The 23,240-nt window shown below is 34.3% G+C and overlaps 1 protein-coding gene across 3 annotated transcripts in view; it reads right to left on the reverse strand.

Moving 5' to 3' along the window:
* The window catches only part of LOC123563445 (tachykinin-like peptides receptor 99D), a 357,242-nt gene that overhangs the window by 233,381 nt on the left and 100,621 nt on the right, over positions 1 to 23,240 (reverse strand). The window lies entirely within an intron of this gene.

Raw genomic sequence — 23,240 nt, forward strand, 5'->3', positions numbered from 1 at the left:
ATTGGTATCATATCTTGGTTCCTTTCGAAAACTGGCCAGATTTCATCATGGGTTCTAGCGTTTTGGTCCCTTTAAAGGCTATTTTGGCTTTTGCAACCATATAAAGAGTTCATTTATGATTTGATTTGATACAAACTTGCAAAATATCTTTAACGCAAACCACTTTTTGTTATATGTGTCATACCTATAATATTTCCATATCCAGTGTGTTTATATTGAATACTTTCGGTGTATTACTTTTGTCACCTCGCTGGCACATATATCTATATAAGGGTTCATATCATTATTTTATGCCTGCTATTTTTCTTCGTACAGTGTCTAATATGATTTGAAACTAAAAGTTTAAAAGTTGGAGTAATATTAACTGATGTTTCATAGTTATGTATCAGCAACAGCATCCTTCACAAACACACGTTAGCTTGTTCATTTATATTGTACTTTTAGCATAATTTAATTTCTTTGACATGCAGAAGTTTTCCCTAAAGAGTGTATTTGATCGCCGAAAGCAATACAAGCACTCGAAGCATATACCAGTCTGTTTCGAACCTAGGTCATATCTTTCTCAGAGACAGTAAGGTATATTATTTTGATATAGCTTAATGGCACAGCTATCGAATCAATAAATTCTTTCAAGTACCTAAGGCGTACATTTGATCAGCATTTGCATTTTGATGCAAGTATGTTTCAACAATTACATTTTATAGTGTTAATGCATAAACCTGACATTGTTTCATCTGAGATATATTGTTCTATTTTTTTACAAACAATAATGTTCTTCATGACATGCTTTTCATCACTGTTTAAACTGTTTTCTCTGAACTGGTTCTGATAGGGAAATTTTATGGGCGCGTTATTTTAACAGTCACCGGGATATCTGTGCATAACCAAGATTTTGACAAACTTCATTTCCATTTCTACATAGCTTAGAAACATCTAATTTAGTAATTCAGGATTATAGTTCAGGGGTCAAGGATAAATAAATGGCACAATTTTGTAATATTTCAGAAATATTTATTTACAAAAAGATCAATTAATATAATGTGTCCAATCGGGATTTCCGAATAACCGATTGAATATACGCCGTCAGAAATCCTATAATTATCAGATAATACAATATAGTAAATGCAAGGATAACGGACTTCCTGTAGAAACATATATATATATGAATCAAAGAATACTCTTTAAACATTTAAATAAGTTTATTAACTAGATATTTATCCTGGTTATTAAAAACTGATTATCATAATTAAAAAAAAATTATAATTATAATTATTTCGGAACCTGTCATATCTGATAAATAATGCGCAAAGCGATAAATATAATGATTGTTAATTCCGAGTACTATAAAAATATTAAGACCCTCATTAGATAACTGGAGTTAGGACCCACCTCATAATTTTTGATCCAATGACTAGTTAGCTGCAGTTTGGGTCCAATAACCATGGTAGGGGCCTGACTTCGTATAGACGTATTTCGAAATCAAAACAGATTTATTGACGCGTCTTGTATATGTAAGATGCGTGCTACATTCCCTGCAAAAGCTTCATCAAATTCAATCATGAATATGATGATGTTATTATGTAAAGGAAGTTGATAAAGGGATGAATTGTGTTTTAACATCCTAATTAATCTGATACGATGACAATTTAAACATTCCTAACTGAAACAATGACCCTGTGCAGTAAACAATTTCTCTTGACATATTCTGATTTAATGTGTTTGTTTGTCTTTGTTATGTAATTGCTTTAATTTGTCAATATTACATATGTATATCTATCGTTAACACATATGTACGTATGTAACTACATTCAAACAGGCAACAATGTGCGTATGTATGTACGTCCATCCGTACATACATATGTAATAACACTGCTGTAGTGTTTTGTTTTGGGCGGTTGTGTTCTTCAAACAATTCTACAATTTACTTACATCAACACTTAAAGTTCATGACATACTCCTCTTGTACCATCAGATCTGGTTAGAAATAAAACACTATATAGATGTTTGTTGAAAATATATAATTTGTCTGAATATAAGGTTAATACTTTCACATTATTTTTCAAAATGTAACCCTATTAAAGGAAAATGTCTGCTAATGATGTCAATTGAAGTACATTACATTTCTTAAACACATGGTGTTTTCCATTAAATAAAATAAGGGTAATCATGTTTATCAAAATATATCTCTTATCACACAAGTAGGCTGTCGTATCATTTTTAAGATCTCTTTCTGTTTAAATATAGGTTTGTTATGATACAATCTCCGAGACCAAGAGGAAAGTAAACTATTCAGCAAGAAAGAGTTTTACTGTGCATCAACGGTTTTAATACCTAGATGTATTTATTGTGCAGGAAACATTTATTTACTTTGAAAAACTGTCTCTATTCCTATATAAGTAACTGCACCTGATCTTATGCTGCTTTTCAGCTGACGATAATGGACAAATTGCTAAATATGTTGCTATGTGACACACAAGTGCTTGACGAATTCTTACACCCTACATATTTTCCTATATCAGTAAAAACAGAAGGTCTGAAACGGTCCTATTTCAATGTCTTCCATTTCTACCTGTTTTTAAGTATACAACAGTCCGAGAGAAAAAAGATGCATATATCAACTCACAGATAATATATCGTCCTTGGTAACACATATATCAAATATAAGAGGCCTTCAAAAGCCTAATTTTGCTTTCTTTTTTGAAAATCAAGCCAACCTCGTCCTCTGTATTTACACTGAATTTTCACTAACGGAGTCTGATTCATTTCTTTTGGAACAGAACTTGAGTTAAATACGCATTGATATTTTGTCCGACAATGTGTCTCTAGTATTCATTCTGGAAAAAAGACCTTCCGAAATACACTTCGAGTTACGTCTATGCTCTTAGTTTTCTCTTGAACAAACTGAAGTACGAAAATCATTTCTTCCAAGCAGTCTCTGAAAAACTATACATTGTAAAAGTAGATAACGAATAAGAGGCCGTTCTCAAAAAGCGTCATGGTTGACTAGAACTACTTTTCTCTGCAAAAATTGTATTTAGTATTGCTCAAATTGTTCTTTATGAGCAATGAAGAATTCGGCCTTGTGAGTTACCTTCAGTAAATTTACAAATAAACAGAACACATTCCTAAAAGTAAGAAAAGTGTCAACGAATTTGCCGCAGTTGTCATGAAATGAACAGCTAGTAGCTTTATAAATAACAGATACATTTGCGAGAAAAGACGGAAGTCATTAAACATGTATGCTTCCACAGGATCTTTTTACAGATTTTATTTCCAATGATGCATTTGCACAAGAACAAAACAAGAGTGCCATAAAATGGCATCCCCTACGACAGAACCAGATATCTTATTTGCGATTACATCAAAATATATGGGTGATATTTTGAACAAAGATTCATATGGTAAAAGAATTATCTAAAAAAACACAACGCACCAAGAAGTATCTTTTAAAATTTCTACAGATAAAGTAAATGGAATCTGAAAGAGGATTTTTTGGAAGCACAGGAGGCAAAAAATGAAGTAATACACTTAGTTTGATTGATGGGATGTGCAACATCCCTTACACCCTATGGAATCAGATTACGCGGAAATCTACTATAATAAAATCAGATGTAGCCCATGGTCCCAAAACACTGAGTCCAAACACGGAAGTCTTTTTCAAGCCGCCACATATCACGTAAAGACTGCCGTTGTAATAGATAATAACATATGTAATAAGAATCTTTATATGAATTGAAAGCATCCAAGTAAAATAATAACAGAATGGGACTGTTTGAGGTAGTTCTTGAGAGGGTATGAGATGTAACACTCAAACCCCATAGTATCTATTTTAACAAGAGCTGTCCATAAGACAGCGCGCTCCACTATTCGGGGATTTGACAGTAAAATGAATATATGTCTGAATAAGAGACCTCTACTATAAAAGGAAGATACACCAAGGGGCATAATTCCATCAAATACACAAGTAAGAGTTATCAGGATTGTTACAACAAATGCAGATGATGATGGTAAAGATATATTTTGAGTTTCAAGTCATTATCTTATATAGTACCAACGTTATGTCCAGAAAACAAAGTTTGTTAAAAAAAATTAAGTATAAAAGGGGCATAATTTGGTCAAAAATACAAATCAGAGTTATGGGGATTGTTACCATGCATGCAGATGATGGTGATAAAGATACATTTTAAGTTTCAAGTCTTTATCTTATATTGCATTAAAGTAATATCCAAAAAGCGAAGATTGCAAAAAAGTTCAAGTACAAAAGGGGCATAATTCTTTCGAAAATAAAATAACAGTTATAGGGTATGTAACCACACAGGCAGATGATGATTATAAACAAATATTTTTAATTTCAAGTCATTATCTTTTAAAGTACCGAAGATATGTCTATTAATAAAGCTTTCGAAAAAATTTAACATGAAAATAATTCCAAATATAACTCCTTGGTGACCTTGACCTTGGGTATAATGGGCCCAGCCCCTGCATATAATATGTTTGTATGCTGGACAATGTTTATGAGAACTTACAGTAAGATATAAGCAAAAGTAACAAAGTTATGACAGAAAAACAAAGGTTGCCGGAAAACTTTAACCAAGTATAACACCTTGGTGATCTTGACCTTGGGTATAATGTACTCAGCCTATACATATACATTGTTTGCATACTGGACAATGTTTATGTGAAGTTACATTAAGATATAAGCAATATTAACAAAGATATGACAGAAAAACATAGGTTGCTAGTGGAGCTAGAAATGACCGCCAGAATAGGATCCGCAAATCCATGAAACGATTCATGTTTTAATTTGCCGATCCTATTCTTTCGTTCATTTCGCATGTACTCCGATAAAAAAATCATTTCTTATATTTACATTATATTTCCTTTCCATTTGTAAACAAGTTATATTATAAAGTGTGCACACATTTTGTTGTATTTAACATTACAGTCAGCTTCCCGATCATTCTGTTCAAAAGACGGAACAACTGCGACATCATCTAAGGAACGTTCTCCCTGGCTATACGCGGACGTTATCACTAAGACGTGTTGTCGTAACTTTGGCGCCTATCTTTTTGCTTTTGTTTGTTTTGGGTTTAACCCCGTTTTGCAAACCAAATGATTGTCATAAATTTCAATAGAAAAGAATAGGGCGAATGTAAATATTTTGTCATAATTAGATGCCTAAATTCCTCAAATATCATGATATGTGGCATGTCTTTCACAACTAGTACTGTTTTGCAGTGCTTGCAGAGTGTGTGTGTGTTGGTGGGGGGGGGGGGGGGGGGGGGGGCTCCGATGCCGAATGGTTAATGTCGTTGACTTCAAATCTCTTGCCCCTCATCAATGTGGGTTCGACACTCACTCGGGACATTGAATTCTTCATGTGAGGAAGTCATCTAGCTGGCCTTGGTGGTATATACCAAGGTTCCCGCTCGTGATGAAATAATGCACAGAGGCATGTGGTTCTTCCTCCACCATCAAAGCTGGAAAGTCGCCATATGACCTATAATTGTATCGGTGCGACGTTAAACCCAACAAAATAAATAAATACGGAGCTTGCAAAGGATCACGTGATACTAAGAAGATACTAAGAACCATTTATAACTAGCTTCCCTTACAAAATGTGCGTAATTGTTTTGCGTATGTGGGAGAAAAATATCATATGAATTCTTGCTCAAACATGACACAGACTGAAATATACTTCTCAAGTTATGCTATTCATGTCTGGAAACGTACGGTGATTCTATTTGTCATATATAGGGTATTTCATTTCTTAAAGAAAACAATGTTACCAACATACCAAACACGTGAGCATTGGTAATGTGGGCATTGGTAATAGTAGCTCTCTTGCTTGATTCCGAGCATGCTGCTCCTCGCTCGGACCTCCTGGCTATAGTGATTAATACAAATTGTAAAACTTGTTTTACAAACAATCTTCCTCTTACCTTTCCATAGCGAATGGATATTGGAACATATTTCTTAATTGTTTTAATCGATGAAATTCATTAATGACTACTAAATGGCTACACTAAATGGCTTAGACATCGGTACATACAAATGCTATAGATTGCTATAGAGATAAGCTGCTTCAATGAAGGTGGTTGATCCTATTGGATTTATGTCCCCTTGTTGCACAACAGCAGATAACAGAAAAATTAAAGAAAAATTTAAAGTAGTCTTCGGTTTCCTTACTGACTGATAAACTTTCTTTCCCGGATCCTATAAAATGTATGATATTACAACTTACATTTATTGTTACCCTTTCTGGCAACATGTGTGATAAACTAAACCGTTGGAAAGTTCAAACAATAAATTATTACAGGTTTTTAAAGAAACAAATTCATGTGTTGAAAAGTTTATTTTTTAACAGTCACAAAACAAAATTGGACTGAAGACGTAAGAATAGAAAACAGTGGTACATTGATGAAAACGATCATGATAAGTAAATGATTAATAAAAACTATTCCATCAGAAATTCTCTCAGTCTACAGATGGAAAGCCGAAAGCAATTTAGGTGAAGCAGATCTAAAAATATCCTTTCTTGCATTTCAAAAAGAGCTTGAATTTTACCAAAACCGGGATCAATCACCAGTGTAGCATTGTCTTATTGGCTTCGCATCGTTTGCTTCTTGACTCTTGAGCATATTCAGAAAATTTTATGGCAGTTAAATTTTTGTTTTCAGACAGCAAACAGACTGATTTCTACAAACACAGTAGTATGTGAATCTGAGAAACATTTTGCGATGGTTTTCCACCATACTGTCAACAGCAACAAATCAACAGCTTGTGCATTACGTTTTCCCTGGTAAAGGTTTATTGATACTGACACGAGCTGGGAATTTAGAGAAAAATAAAATATAATAAATGTCTGTTATTCACGCAACAGGCCTCATACGAAGCATCAAGGGATTTCAATCAAAACTGTTGCTCGATGGTTTTCTTCATTTCGTTCATGTTTACAAAAAGGAAATTGTTTTAGTAAATGTCTGGTATATTTACTCTGAATTATACAGATATGAATTATTCAACCTGTTCCCCAAACATAAAAATAACCCCGTTTGTTTATCTCTGAAAGGCATAAACATTCTCACATCGCAATTAAAGAAATTTTTATATCATTTAAATAGTCCTTGTAATCAAGTAATAAAAAAATAAATGATTACTTTACGTTATCGCACTCCTTCACATCAACAATCAAGCTAGAAACAATATGTTGCCTAAAGTTTGCATCACTGTTGTTTAGAATGTCAATAAAAAATCAAATGGCAAAAGATTCTTTTTATAACTTGCCTTAAAATGTTAAAGAGAACGTACTCGTACAAGTTTTCTTTGGATAAACATGGTTTTCGACTAAAAACAATCGGATAATTACTGCATATTATTTCAATCGTCTTTGAAAATAGATTTTGAAGTAATATTTACATTACATCCAGGAAAATAAATCTAACCTGTTTCGTTTTATATGTAAGAATTACTTAGCCTACAACTCGAATTTTATTAAATTATCTAATATATTTAAAAATCATAACAAAGATAGACAATATATCCATCACGGTTTCGAACATTTTGACACAATATCTCGAATTTCGAGCTGAAGACTGGTACCTTTTCCGTCGTTTCTCGTAATTTTTAACAGTTATAAAGATATATAGATTCCAGTAGATCGGTATTTCAAATGTCTTGAATGACGTCATAGCTTACGAAAATTGCTGGTTGTAAAGAAATGATTCGCAGAAATTCATATGATTGACTTAAATACCGTTGTATTTTATTATAATTGCCATATTAGTGCGCCAAATTAAGACTATTAAAATACCGTGTGTATTCTATATATTTGTTTTAACTACCATTAAGCATCAGCTATTTGTTGATCTATTCCAATCTCTGCCTATCACATCATCATGAGACAAGGGCATTCATAATATTACTTTTTCGTTGAGAAGGGTAAGGCAACATCAATATTTTTGTTAAATTGACAAACAATACAAATTGTTTTTCCTATAGGAGATGATAATACAGTTTTTAACGGCTAATAAAGAAAATGTGTCAGTGAGTGTGTATTGAAATCACGATTATTATTTTATTACCTTTAAACAAAAGTGTGTTTAAAGTATGCACTATAAAATGTCATCAAATCAATATTGAACAAATGTATCGTTGTTTTTAACAGTGATAGAAATATTTTAATTCCCTATTACTAAGATAATGTTACTTAAAGCGTTGTCACTGGCATTTATATGCATTAATGTACGTAATGCTTCATTTTTCATATGTTACAAAAGGTAAGGGTAGATTTAGCAGAAGCACAGAGCACCCAAAACACGGATCCATGCACCGGAAAGTAGGCCCGTAACAAAGAGAAACTGTAGTGGAAAACATAGCGGACGAGTTGCTTCAAAACCCCAATAATAAGTACAGTTTACAAGGATGAATATTCAACAGGGAAGGTCACGCTCATAAAATGCAGCCTCCTTATACCGCAAACCACAGAAACGCAAACACGGACGACGTCCAACACACACACACGCGCGCGCGCACGCACACACGCAGGCATGCACACACACGAACAGCAAAGCAAACAAACAGACAAGCAGGAAAACACAACACAGTTGGACACTGCCGAGGGACGGCCGGTGGCAAAACATTTGGTGGGCACCTGACCTAACTCACAGAAAAGCTAGAGGGAGCGTAAATGCATAGGGGCGGTTGGTGGGGGAGGGGATGGGGAAGAAACACAAACAACAAAAAGACAATATACGTAAACTAACAAAAAACAAGTTGAGATTAAAAATTATTAGTTTTAACCGCCTTGGAAAGATTAGAAACCCATGTTACGTAAACGCGTTTTTTCAATAATTTGACAGAAGACTTCTAAAATCTTGCATAATATGAATTACCACCGAGAATTCTTTGAGGAAGTGTGCAAGTATAATATATGGCCATAGTCAGGTTGAAGACAATAGAAACTGCGTCAACGCCGCTAAGGGAATCAGACATGTAATTACGGTGGGAGTGAGTCTACTGTGTACTAAAGATGGGAGTCAGTCCAGAATAAGCTAAAAAAACTGTGTTTTGTACTTGACATATTCAACATTTTTATGTCAGAAATATTGACGGGTTATATATCAATCTTGTGATTTACGTTTCTCCTTCCGTTTTGCATCATGACTCTATCAAATAAATAATATAATTTCGATGTCTGATGCTGGTCTCGAAGGGATGAATGTGTTCTGTTGTTTATTCTTGAGTTTAGATTCAGACTAAACATAATTATCACATTTCTTTCATAATACAACTTGTAAATATTTTAAAGTTAATATTTTAAAGGTAAAATAGTTAGATATTTTTTATTGCCCTACTTGATTTGATTAGGGGATATTAAATGTCTCCAAATTGTTAATAAGAGGTGACAACGTGATGAAACAGCATGAGATTTATGCTACAGTATTAACTTCAGTTATGATTTTGAAGTTTTTAACTTAATCCAGTCTTTTTGGTTGTTATATTTTTTTTTAATTCAGTATAAATTTTAGGTCGATACACAAATTGAAACATCATCCTATCAGAATGATTAAAATCTCTTAAAATATCGAGATGAACCCTTTTTGGCAAACAGAACTTCTTCTGTCAATGATGTACATTGCATTGTACACGACTTAATTACGGTTTATGAGATACCATACAAGAGGACCATGATGGTCCTGAATCGCTCACCTGTCCCCACATGACCCAGTTTTGAGTATGACATCGTTTTTTCTTTATTTGACATAGTGACCTTGTTTTTAAGCTCATGTGACCCAGTTTTGAACTTGACCTAGATATCATCAAGATGACAATTATGACCAATTTTCATGAAGATCCATTGAAAATTGTGGCCTCTAGAGAGGTCACAAGGTTTTCCTATTATTTGACCTAGTTCTGAAGGGACGTAACCCAGTTTTGAACTTTACCTAGATATCATTAAGGTGAACATTCTCACCAATTTTCATGAAGATCTCATGAAAAATATGGCCTCTAGAGAGGTCACAAGGTTTTTCTATTTTTAGACCTACTGACCTAGTTTTTGACAGCACGTGACCAAGTTTCAAACTTGACCTAGTTATTATCAAGATAAACATTCTCACCAATTTTCATGAAGATCTCATGAAAAGTATGACCTCTAGAGAGGTCAAAATGTTTTTCTATTTTTAGAACCTGCTGACCTAGTTTTTAAACGCACGTAACCCAGTTTCAAACTTGATCTTGATATTATCAAGATGAACATTCTGACCAATTTTCATGAAGATCCATTGATAAATATGGCCTCTAGAGAGGTCAAAAGGTTTTTCTATTTTTAGACCTACTGACCTAGTTTTAGGCAGCACGTAACCCAGTTTCGAACTTGATCTAGATATCATCAAGATAAATAATTAGATCAACTTTCATACAGATCCCATGAAAAGTATGGCCTCTAGAGACGTCACAAGGTTTTTCTATTATTTGACCTACTGACCTAGTTTTTGATTGCACGTAATCCAGTTTCAAACTTGACTTAGTTATCATTAAGGTGGACATTCTCACCAATCGTCATGAAGATTCATTGAAAAATATTACCTCTAGGGAGGTCACAAGGTTTTTCTATTTTTAGACCTACTGACCTAGTTTTTGACCGTACATAACCCAGTTTCAAAGCTAACCTAGATATCATCAATATAAATATTCTGACCAACTTTCATAAAGATCCCATGAAAAATGTGACCTCTAGAGACGTCACAAGAGGAAGTTTACGCACACACGCACGGATGGACGACGGACGCCGCCTGATCAACAAAGCTCACCTTGTCACTTTGTGACTGGTAAGCTAAAAAAGTGCATTATGTCTAAATTTTAGCAACTTTATATAGTGCAAGAGCGCCACTAATCTTAGGCAGACATTTATTCACATGCCTAGAAAGATTGTAACAGAAATAAACAAACTAGGTTAACAGAATGTATGAATGAAATGTATCTTCTAGATATGGCTTAAATGGTAATATATATCAAGACGGTAATATCTATAAAAACCCTAATATTGATATCTTATCTATTTTTAACATTAGAGAACGTAAATCTAGATCTCACGAAATAAGACGCAATGTTAATATTAAGCGCAAATCTGAAGTCAATATGTCTGTTGCAGACCTTGATTTAATTCTTTCAAACTTTTGTAGACACTCAATGATTTCTCGTCTCACATCTTTATCTGTTTAGTCTCTTAAAAAAACTAGACACGAAAGCGGACCAGTATGTTATTCAAACAGATCCTTTTTACACTGTATCATATCTTATTCAAAGTGTCCACAACATATTCTCCGTCCACATATCGACACTCAATCTGACCATGACAGACATTTCCTTATGATATGTTTTATGAATAAAAGTATTAACTTTATCGATGTACCTAGTATATTTCATTGTCATTGATTCTGTGCCTAAATATTTCAGAAACTCTGAAGTTCCCATTATCTCTTATAAATATAAAACACCTGTAAGCAATATTATATTCAATTACAATAAAATTGTTTCAGACCTAGATGTACACACAACTACTTTGACTTCTGTGAATGTAAAAACTCAAACTTTTGCTATTCAGATGCAGGTCATGTCATCACTGGTAATTTTGATATTATCAAAGACAAACGTATTCATAAATTATTTTTAAAGGGCCCAAATACAGAATTCCTTCAAATATTGACTTTGATGCATGTCGTGGTCAGATTGCAGAATCCATCGAAAGTTTTTGTGTTAAATTGTGCCGACGTACATAAACAACCATATAAAGCTCGTTTTATCGCTAATTCAAGAGCTTGTAACACTACTAATATTTCCAAGTTATTAACATCATGCCCTACTGCTGTAAAAGCCCACGTGAAACGATAATGTGACAAAGTATACGAAAACCCTTGTAAAAACTTATTTTGATCGGTAAAAACATCTGGCGAAATCTTTGATAAATTTAGAATAATAATTACAAGGTGCCATTAGGTCAGTACATACGATTTTTCTACTTTGTATACTACTTTACCACATAACTTAATATATGAAAAACTAACTGCCCTAACTTAAAAGACTTTTGCCAGGGAAAAGGCTACTTTTCTCGCTTGCAATTTCGATAAGCGTTTTAACTAGTTGCATTTTAAAAAATTAACCTATGTGGACCTGTGACGAAGTTTGTAAAGCCTTTCCTTTTTATTGAACATTATTTATGCCAGGTTTGGGAATGCAATTTTCAGACAAGTAATTGGTATTCCCATGAGAACAAATTGTACACCCCTTGTCGCAGATTCGTTTTTATAATGTTATGAAAGGTATTTTATGTTGGGCCTTTCTCCAGATACACAGGTAGACGTTATTACTAAATTTAATAGTACATCACGCTATCTAGATGATAAACTTAATACGGATAATCCGTTTTTTGCTCTGTTGGTGGATTCTATTTATAGCCGAGAGCTGCAGTTGAATAAAACTAATAACTCAGATACTACTGCTTCATTTCTAGATTTACATCTCTCTATTTGCAACAATTTATACATACCAAAATTTATGACAAGAGGGATGATTTTAATTTTGGTATTGTAAAATTCCCCCATTTGGATGGGGACATTTTATGAGATATATATATCTCAGTTAATTCGGTTTGCAAGATCGTGTAGTGATGTTGAAGATTGCAATGAACGTACTCTATATATTACAAATAAGCTTCTTCAACAGTGCTACCGTTATTTTAAATTACGTGAATACTTTATATATTTTACAATCGTAATTCAGATTTGGTTTTAAAATACAATAGCAATTTAAAGACACTTCTGCGACAAGGTATATTAAAACCCGTTCTTTATGTATGTGGTTTACAAACTTCGTAAGATTTTGGGTCATGGCAATTTTCCAATTGTATTCAGTAAAATCATTAAATGTTTTATTAACCCTTTTACAGTTGGACGCTACGCTTTCCTCTTTGTTTGGGCCTGACGGAACAGGTGGAGGACTCTAAGATAGGTAGGTCTTAAATCCCACCAGGACTGAGCTATTTTGATATCTGTCTTCTGGCCTGTTTCGTCGGGCCCTTTGGCAGGCGAATTGGACTGTTTATTGCACACGAGAAAAAAATGAAAATACTTGAATCGAGGTATTCTGAAAAGAATAACAAGGACAAAGATCGCGATACTCCTAAAACGGAACCCTTTATTAGCGTGTGTATGGATGCGCATTTACAAAGACCAAGAAAAAACAATAAACCAAACAAATAAAGGAACTCAGTGGACCACCACCACCTAGGAAGGTCATTAATTCGACCTTGAGTGCAAGCACAGTGTATGTTTTGAGGTTGACCTTTCTGCAGTTAGTCGCTAGGCTTTCCTGTTTGATAGAGCAATGCTTACTCAAGTGTAAATTCTCCTAAGTTATAAAAATGATCGGAGGGAGTGTCATGTAATTAATGTAAATAAAGGACAGTGGCAATTTTACTACTCAACAAGGCAGTCTGAAAGACAGCTAAATCCCCCGCCACTGCTATGGATAGTGAAAGGGTAAACCTTTGACTTTAGCTGTGACCTTGTCCTTGAACTGACATGGCTGACTCATGAATTCTGCACAACGTCTTGATGAGGTGATCATTTGACCAAAGTTTCATGAAAATCCTTCAAGGGGTTTAGGAGATATAGAGCTGAAACCTTTGACCTTCAGTTGTGACCTTGACCTTGAGTTGACATGGCTGACTCATGAGTTCTTGATGAGGTGATCATCTGACCCAAGTTTGATGAAAATCCTTCAGGGGGTGTAGGAGATACAGAGTGGACACAAAATGGAAGGCTCAAACCTTCGACCCTTAGTTGTGACCTTGACCTTGAGCTGGCATGGTTGACTCATAATTTCTGCACATCGTTTTGCAGAGGTAATCATTTTACCTAAGTTTTATAAAATTCCTTCAAGGGGTTTAGGAGATATAGAGCGGACACAAAATGGAAGGCTCAAAACCTTTGACCCTAAGTTGTGACCTTGACCTTGAGCCAGCATGGCTGACTCATGGGTTCTGCACTTCGTCTTGATGAGGTGATCATTTGACCCAAGTTTTATAAAATTCCTTCAAGGGGTTTAGGAGATATAGAGCGGACACAAAATGGAAGGCTCAAACATTTGACCTCGAGTTGTGACCTTGACCTTGAGCCGACAAGGCTGACCCATTGGTTCTGACATAGTCTTGATGAGGTGATCATTTGACCCAAGTTTCATGAAAATCCTTCAAGGGGTTTAGGAGATATGGACCGGACACGATTTTGTTACGGACGGAAAGACGGAAGGACGTAAGGACGGACGGACGCAGACCATTCCTATATTCCCTCAGCCACGGCGGGGGATTAAAAAAACATTAATGTATTAAGACTAAAAACAGATATCATTTTACTAACAATTTCTGTTTTTATTATGCGTGTCTGTATTTACAAAATCCAACTTCTTCTTTCTAATATGAAGTGAAACCTTATCGCAAATGATATCATTTACAGATGAAAACATACTCAAACCGGACTGATTTCTAAGATATAAATGGATCTATCAAATGTTTTGACATTAAACGTCTACTGTCGGAAAGGAAAGACAACACAAAATAGAAGCAGTAATTAATAAAGACTACTGTTTTAACATGAAGAGCATAATACTTTTAGTTTAGGCCTATCGCATTATGACTAATCGTAAGATATAGTCATGACTATTTTAGATTTTCATGGCTGCAAGATATTATGGATGTAAGTATAATGTGTCACTGTAAAATACTATAAACTTTCTCAAGCTATTTTTAGCATTGTTGCATTGAATTATTTTGGAAGCATATGTGTGTATAGCCTCTCTAAACATAAAATCGCACGTTTTATCGAAACTTTCTTAAACAAAGCTTTTGTTTTCTTAATTATAAATATTGAATAAACAAAATGCAGTTTATCAATTAAAGGATATATGTATATATTTTTTTACAATCGAAGAAATAAAGTTTCTCCTTTAGCCGAAATGACCTATATGTTGTGACAGTTGTTTCATTTACGGATCTGATAATTATACTTTAATGTTAGGAAAACAATGCAAAAACAAAGATAAAAATTATCACGTGTGCTGCTGTTTGTATCAATGTAATATTCAAAGGTGATAAAATGACTTATTCATTTTTACCCGCTCTTGATATTTAAGTCTTTTACATTCCAATCATTGAATTACATTTTTGTGCTTACAGGCTGTGAATCAAAATAATTTATTTGACAAAAAAATCATGATGTTAGCAATCTTAATCTTCAACGAACAAGAACTTTTCACTATTTGCCTTGTTCTCGATGCTTCCAAGGGATCTACTTTCCAGATTTTATTTACTTCACAACAGCGGGTGTTAAGTGCTGTGTGGCGGCCGTAAAAAGTCGCCCCGACTTCATCTCAGTGTTGTTATATTTTCTGGTCCTTCGGTATCATTGATTTCAACTCATTTAGATTTGAAGATTGAATACTGCTTAAGCCGGTGCTAGAGGGCGCGGGCAGTGTTGCTTTTTCCATTACTGCCCATGAACAGACTCAATCAAACCGAGTCTGCAATTTTCACTATTTGCCTTGTTCTCGGTGCTTCCGAGGGATCTACTTTCCAGATTTTATTTTAGTCTTAATTAAATGAATACAGACATTAGGCATGCTTCAAATTGATTGATTATAATTTTAAATGCAAACAAGTGGCCCATATCATGACAGTGTTCATTCCCTATGCAATGTATGTTTATATTATTTTTCTAAAATTAGAAAATCACGCTCATTTTTCGGAACCATGTCAAAATTTCTAGTAAACCTACATGGAATGAATATCTAACCAGTACTAAGTGAATATGAAAAAGTGTGGTCATGAATCTCTATCAAAATATATGATATGACTAAATGCAACTTCCTATTTTAGCAAACGTCACCGTTTGCAATATCTTAAATTTGTCAATATTAATGCGATACCAAATTTGCATTACACTGTTAACTGAACATTTCTTACGAATTTGTACATAATTGTTGGATGAATATATACTAGGTATTGACTTTCTAATCGTAACTCAATCTGACTAAAGTACTTGATCTTCTAAACGATGATCTGAGAATGACCAATTCACATTCGTCTTCTGTATATTTTCGATTTCCGATATTGTTATTTTTGTCGAAAATCTATTTTTATTTGAACCAATCAGACGACTTGTTTCAATAAGCATTTAGCTGAATCATCAAAATAGCGTCGAGTGTCAAAGGGTGAGAAAAATGTGCAGTCAGTCCGGGATTCAAACCCGGGACCCCTCGCTTACACGGCGAGTGCCCTACCGACTGAGCTTACCGGCTGTCTGACACCTTACGTGACCAAGTCCGTAGCATGACATATGATTTCCCTCAAAACACGAGGGCGTAGTCGCGATGTGGTCGTCATAAGAATTGTAAAGATGAACAAGAAATATCTTTAAAAATGATGGTCGGCGAATTGTAATAAGGAAAGAAGTTTATGAATTTTTCATCTAACATTCATCTTTCATTTAACATTTTTCAAACTGCAAAACTAAACACCGCACTTTAACAATTTAAATGGTTCTCTTTTAATTTTTCGCAAAGGTTTCGTAGGGTTGCAATTTTGTTTCGTTTATCCTTAGACGAATAATTACAGCAGTAGTTTGATGAAGATTCATGAAGCGGTTCGTGAGAAGAGGTCATTAAACGTGTTTATATTTTTAGCTAAATTGGACCCTATCCCCATTTGTAACAAAATAGCAGGAGACCTTACGATATTGTTACACATCGAGTTTGATAAAAGTCCATTACATTTTAGTGGTTAATGCGAAGAAAGGCATATCTACTTTTAGCTATAGTGGTCCCTAATAGGGCCCAAGTTCCTATATAAATAAATTTGGAAGAGGACCTTATAATGATGCTCCAGACCAAGTATGACAAAGATCCACCAAGCTGTTCATGAGACGCTGTATAAAGGTATTTCTAGTTTTAACTCTAGCAGCCCCTAAAAGGGGTCAAATGTCCCAGTTGTACAAAGTTGGCTGCGGGCCTAATAAAGATGCTGCAAATCAAGTTTGATTAGAATACATGAGAAAAAATCAATTAAAGGATTTTTTTATTTATTATTTTTATTTATTTCTAAAATAGGCCAACTGATCCCGCTTTAACAAATGCATATTCGCTATTCATGAATCTTTGGACAATGACGTCACACCTATAAAAAAGTGAAGGTCAAGCAAAACATACAATTGTAATTATTTCAATATTTCTGTTTCATAAGCAAAGTTTGACCGTAGTAATATCACATACTTTAGATAAACTGTATGCAGTGTACCTTCATTTCAGTGTAATAAGATTCAGTCATTGTATAGCATATATATAATGAAACATATTTCAGCTGAGTTTAATATTTGCATACCATGCTAAAGAAAAATATTCAATTATAATAAATCAGTTAAATAATTTATAACAAATATATCAAAGCAAACAAGTACTCATTTTAATATGCAATCTGAATAAGTCACAAAAGCAAGAAACCTTTTCATATACAGACGACAATTTTAACAAGGAAAATTTTTTTAAAAGCACTTCTCTACATAAAAGACTCTTATCACACCCTTATTCATGTGATACGCAGGCCGTATTCAGCTCTTTCTTTAATTTGATATAGTTTGGTATTTGAACAGGTTTTTCTCATGTTTATTAAACTTACTTATCATTTTGAGATATATCAATATTCTTGCTAAATATACTGAGCCAAAGTTAGCTTTAAAACTGTGAACAGCGTCGTTTAGGATAAACGCTTTGTCTACATTTCACTCAGCGTAGCACAATCAACAGAGTGAAAGAAATTGACACTCTCGTCCAATCAGGCAGAGCGTTGCATAAATCTTCCATTTTGATAAATTACCTATAATGCGTTATCAAGTAGTTTGATTTGCCAACTGAAGTCACGTGGCATAGGTAACTAAAACGAATTTAGACGGCGTCGCCGAAAAACCCAGGCTAGCGGAAGGGTAATCTGAACGAGGCTATCAATAGCACGCCTTCAGATCGTAAGCGTAGCGTAATTGGAGATGTACTTTAGTCAGATTGTACCGTTACTAGAACTTTGGGTTTTATGTTTTGATGTCGGTTTATTGTAAAACTTAATTATCGCAAACTAACAGAGTTCTCGGATTACCCTGAGTATGTATTCAAACCCAGGAATAATAAATGTCAAATTATGCAAATATTGTAGGATAGTATTTTCTTCAATATTTGCAGAAAATTGTTTTCTGGTACTTAAAAGCATTTTTACTGATCTTTTGTTGCAATAGGGTACATGAAGATGTCTCCCTTCTTTTACTATGTTAATATCACGGACAGATCTATGATTTTGGTTATAGGGCGCAGAGTTTGTAGGAATTACGGGGGCATGCATGAAAAGTTTTGGCATGTACACCTCAAATAGTGCATTCTGGCGTTTCACTTGCATTTTCGCGTCACTGTCCGACTTAACAGAAATATGTAATGCTTTGACTGTTAAACCTTGTGTTAGAGCCCGCGTTTCGAGTGTGGGAGGTCGTGGGTTTGCCTCTTGGCCGAGTCATAACCAAAGACTGAGACATATACAATAGGAGCTTCATCGAGATTAAAGGATATTCTAGTTAACTGTCACCCTAAGGGGTCAAATGTCCAGTTGTATCAACATTTGGTCCTACATAATGACAGTCCAAATGGAAGCTATTGATTTAGAATTCTACTGCTAAAATAGACAACTGTTTTTATACTGACTAATTTGTTTAAACACACCCTAAACCCGAAACAACATAGTACAGAACGACACATGACGCACACACATAAAAGGAGCACATAAAATTGTAATATATCACGATAATTGTTTAAATTATTTAACCAGTATATTACATATTAGATACTGTAACTCGTAACATTCCATACTGAAAAATTATCTTTTCTATTTTACTACAATCACGCCCTGACAGTTCAAAATTGCACTCTAATACAAATTGAAAAGCAATCTAACTCTTCAAAAATTAATTGAGCATTCTTAAAATTGATTGAAAACCCAGACTAAGTGATAATCATTTCATTGTTCATAAATCACGTACGTTAAAAAGTATTTATGCAAAGCGTTTGATAGAGGTATTCAGATCTAAATATTATCAAAATTCAGTACTGAACAGTATATCAAGTTAAATTAAGACCTGATGTTTTCAGAATCCAACGATAAATATACGTGTACAAATAAAATGTGACATGTCTATGTATGCTTTTCACATGGTAAGGTTATAAACAAAACTTAAGAATTTGCTAACATCTGCAGTCATACAGCTCAACGTTATAAAGACTTCTTCATTCTTGAATTCATATAATTTTAAAAGTAAGTTTCCACATTCAAAACAAACATTACCTAGTACGTCTATCAGTAAAGTCTAATAAACATGACTACATGCTCTATCAAATATCATTAATTGAGAAATATGCAACCCATAAGATGTTACACGGAGTACATTCTCATCTAAATATGGAAAAATAACACATTCGGCATTCCGTGAAGTTAAACAGTATAAACACTAAATGCAAAAACGTTTACATATATCTCACTACCAAAGACATTGTTTTTATTAAAATCACACGAACATGGAATGCATAGATTCTCACTATTTTATAACATTTTAACACATCAGCAGCAATTTGCTATATAACAATTATAGCGAAAACGCCTATACATGAATTCATACATAAAATAGGGTTGGCTGTTACACTTCACCCCCTATGTTGGATTAAGAATTCTACTTCATGTTCATTACTACAATTTTTCCGGCCAAACGGTTGAAAACAGCATTTCAAAAACATAAACATGATGAAAAGTCATACTGACTTATGTGTAGGACCGTACAACACGTTTCGATCTCTACGAGTGAATTCAATCAGCTTTATTATGATTCAGCGGTGACGTCATAAATGTATGACATAAAGTATGATGTCATAATGATGTGACGTCATATAAAGTTAAGCTCGTAACTTGTAACACAGGGTCCACTCGCCTAATTTGATGAATCTCTTCATAATAAGTTTGCGAGCTGTTTAGATTACTAAATTATAAATACTTCTAAAAATTCTGATAAAAAGAAACAAATATCTATACGTTCCATTGGCTATGCAACTCTTTCTAAATATAGGGGGTAAATTGTAACAGCATATGACCCGAATGACGTATAACGCTGAAAATGTAGTACTGTAAAATGCGAATTATTTGCGTTGTTAGAATCGAAATAATAAATATGTTCCAATAATTTTATCAATTAATAAAACATGGGCAGTCGTTTGGATGCTACGCACTCGTGATTTAATTATTACGCATCCAAACTCCTGCCCATATTTTATTAACTGATAAAATATAGGAACAGACTTATCATTTCTTAATTAAAAATGTATTTGTAAATGTTTTGAACTAAGATATAGATATGTTTATATGATATATTGATAAGAAATCATCATGAAACAAGAGGCTGGACTGATTTTCTACGAAAGAGTATATATGAGGTATTTTCTAGCATTTAACTTCTAACACATTTCTAACACATTATTTACGACCTTTCATTGTATGACACTACAATAAGATTCAATTAGCCAACATTGACATGAACTTATTTTTGGATCGATGAAATGAAAAAAATTAAATCGTTTTATAAAAGAAAGAACGTGATGCATCCAAACAAACAAAAATGATACACATTTCATACACGGCAATTAATCGTGCTTCTTCGAAGTTAGATGTTTAAATGTCAGTCAGCTTTTCTGAGAAGTAGCTTATTATAATAAAATATGTTAAGGTATAGGTCCATGTTTCAAAGAAAAAAGTTCGAACGTCATCAAATCATTGAAAGAAAGCATTGTTTTACATGAAAATTTAACAACATATAAAACATTTATATTATTCTACAAAATCATTGTCACTTTATTCATGTATTTATTGAATTCCGGAAAGGGACTGCATGAAGGGGCTATACTTCTGGACAGTTCAGCGCCTTTAAAAACTCACCATTTTGAAAAAGCTGTTACATGTCTTCGTTTTGATGCATTTGCAACATCGTGCGAGTGTTTAAACTTTACATAACTAGGTAAAACATCGTTTTGACAATTGTTTACATTTATTTCTTTACAAATGACATTCTTATTCAAAGGGGGACAACTCATTAAGAATGTTTTAAGTATCCAACTCTGTGGGACAGAACAGTAAAACATTTATTGGACAGATAAGTTGTGTGTCAAGATGCTGTTCATTTACTAAAAAAATCTGTTATTTTGTGATATACTGCTAAACCTTAACACATCGAGAGGTGAATGTGAAGGAAGTCTTAGTGATTCTTTATTTATGATCTTTCGCATTCATCTCTCCATATTTAAATTCAAATATGATTTTCAACTGAAAAAAATACGATCTCACTGAATGGATTTTTAATCTGACTAAAGTACTTGATCTTCTAAACGGAGGATGACCCGTTTACATTCATCTTTCTGTGTAATATTGCTATTTTTATTTTCGCAAATCTATTTCTATTTGAACCAGTCAGACGACTCGTTTCAAAAAGCATTTGGCTAAACCATCAAAATAGCGTGGAATGTCAAAGGGTGAGAAAAATGTGCAGTCAGTCCGGGGCTCGATCCCGGGACCCCTCGCTTACAGGGCGAGTGCTCTACTGACTGAGCTTAGCCTAACCGGCCGCCTGATGCCTGACGTGACCAAGTCCGTACCATGACATATGATGCCTCTTAAAACACGAGGGCGCAGTCATGATGTGGTCGTCACAAGAATTGTAAACATGAAACACCCAGGCTAAATATAGATTTTTTAAACACAATGCGGAGGGGTAGTCAGAACGAGGCTATCAATAGCACGTCTTCAGATACAAACGCGTAGCGTTAGTTGGAGATGTACTTTAGTCAGATTGAATGGATTTAAGTCACTATCAACATTATTTCTGCCTTTGTACTTTGAGGAGCTACGCATTTTCTCATTATTTCATTTACAATAGCGTTATGTGCTGAAGTACTTTTAGCTTTTCTTTTTCACAATCTGTGGTTGCATTTTCCTCCCACTGAGATTTTAATAGAAAGGGATTATTGCAACGAAAAATACAATACCGTGACAATTTATGGACAGTGAATACTGAAGATTTGCCAGTCTAGGCAAGCGGTTTAATTTATGGAATGTGTTTCTGTCTGTGATACCAATATTGTCCTTATTTCTAGTGTTATAATAGTTCATTTGTCGTAATTTCCCATTATTCCAAATGGCAACATACATGCAAAACAAAGATAAAACGTTGATAGAAGACAGTATCTTATTTTGTGTCTGTCGCCACCATTTATCGCAACCCTCATTGATCATGTCTTAGCAAAACTATTTTGGTTTCTGACTTAAGACAGCATTTAACAACAGTTTCTTCCGAATTCTAGCAAATAAAACTGAACAAAAGGATAATACAGTTCTTTATATGTCTAAAAAATATTTTCCACAAACAAATATATGTAAAATAGAAACAAAGCACTAGGTTTCAAATTGTCCATATAACCTAATCAAAGAAAAAAAGCAAATGGTGTCTTTCAGCAAACCTGTTGGCAAACAAGCAATATAACACATCGCTTATATGTCTAAGAAGAGAACAACGAATAGGTTGAGTGGCCGCATTTGTTAAGTGGTAACACTGTCTCCCTATGAAACCAGGAGCCGCGAGTTCGAGGCTTGGCTCCTTCAACTATAGATTTATAGAAAACGCTAAAGAAACCTAGAAGCTTCTGGAATTAGAGCGTCTCCTGTATCTTTCGCTATCCTCCTACTCACATTAGTAACAGTCTTTTGGAGGAATTTGGGGGCCTTCGTGGACGAGTGGTTAAGGTCGATGACTTCAAATCACTTGCCCCTCATCGATGTGGGTTCGAGCCTCATTCGGGGCGTTGAATTCTTCATGTGAGGAAGCCACCCAGCTGGCTTATGGAAGGTCGGTGGTTCCAGGTGCCCGCTCGTGATAAAATAATGGACGGAGGGGCATCTGGGGTCTTCTCCACCATCAAAAAGCTGGAAGGTCGCCATATGACCTATAATTCTGTCGATGCGAACTTAAACCCAACACAATAAATAAATTTGGAGGAATTTGTTTCCGATGTCAACTATAAATACGTTTACAAACAAAGTAACATGAAAAGGAATGGAAGTC

Source organism: Mercenaria mercenaria, chromosome 2 (assembly GCF_021730395.1).
Source record: "Mercenaria mercenaria strain notata chromosome 2, MADL_Memer_1, whole genome shotgun sequence".
Classification (NCBI taxonomy): domain Eukaryota; kingdom Metazoa; phylum Mollusca; class Bivalvia; order Venerida; family Veneridae; genus Mercenaria; species Mercenaria mercenaria.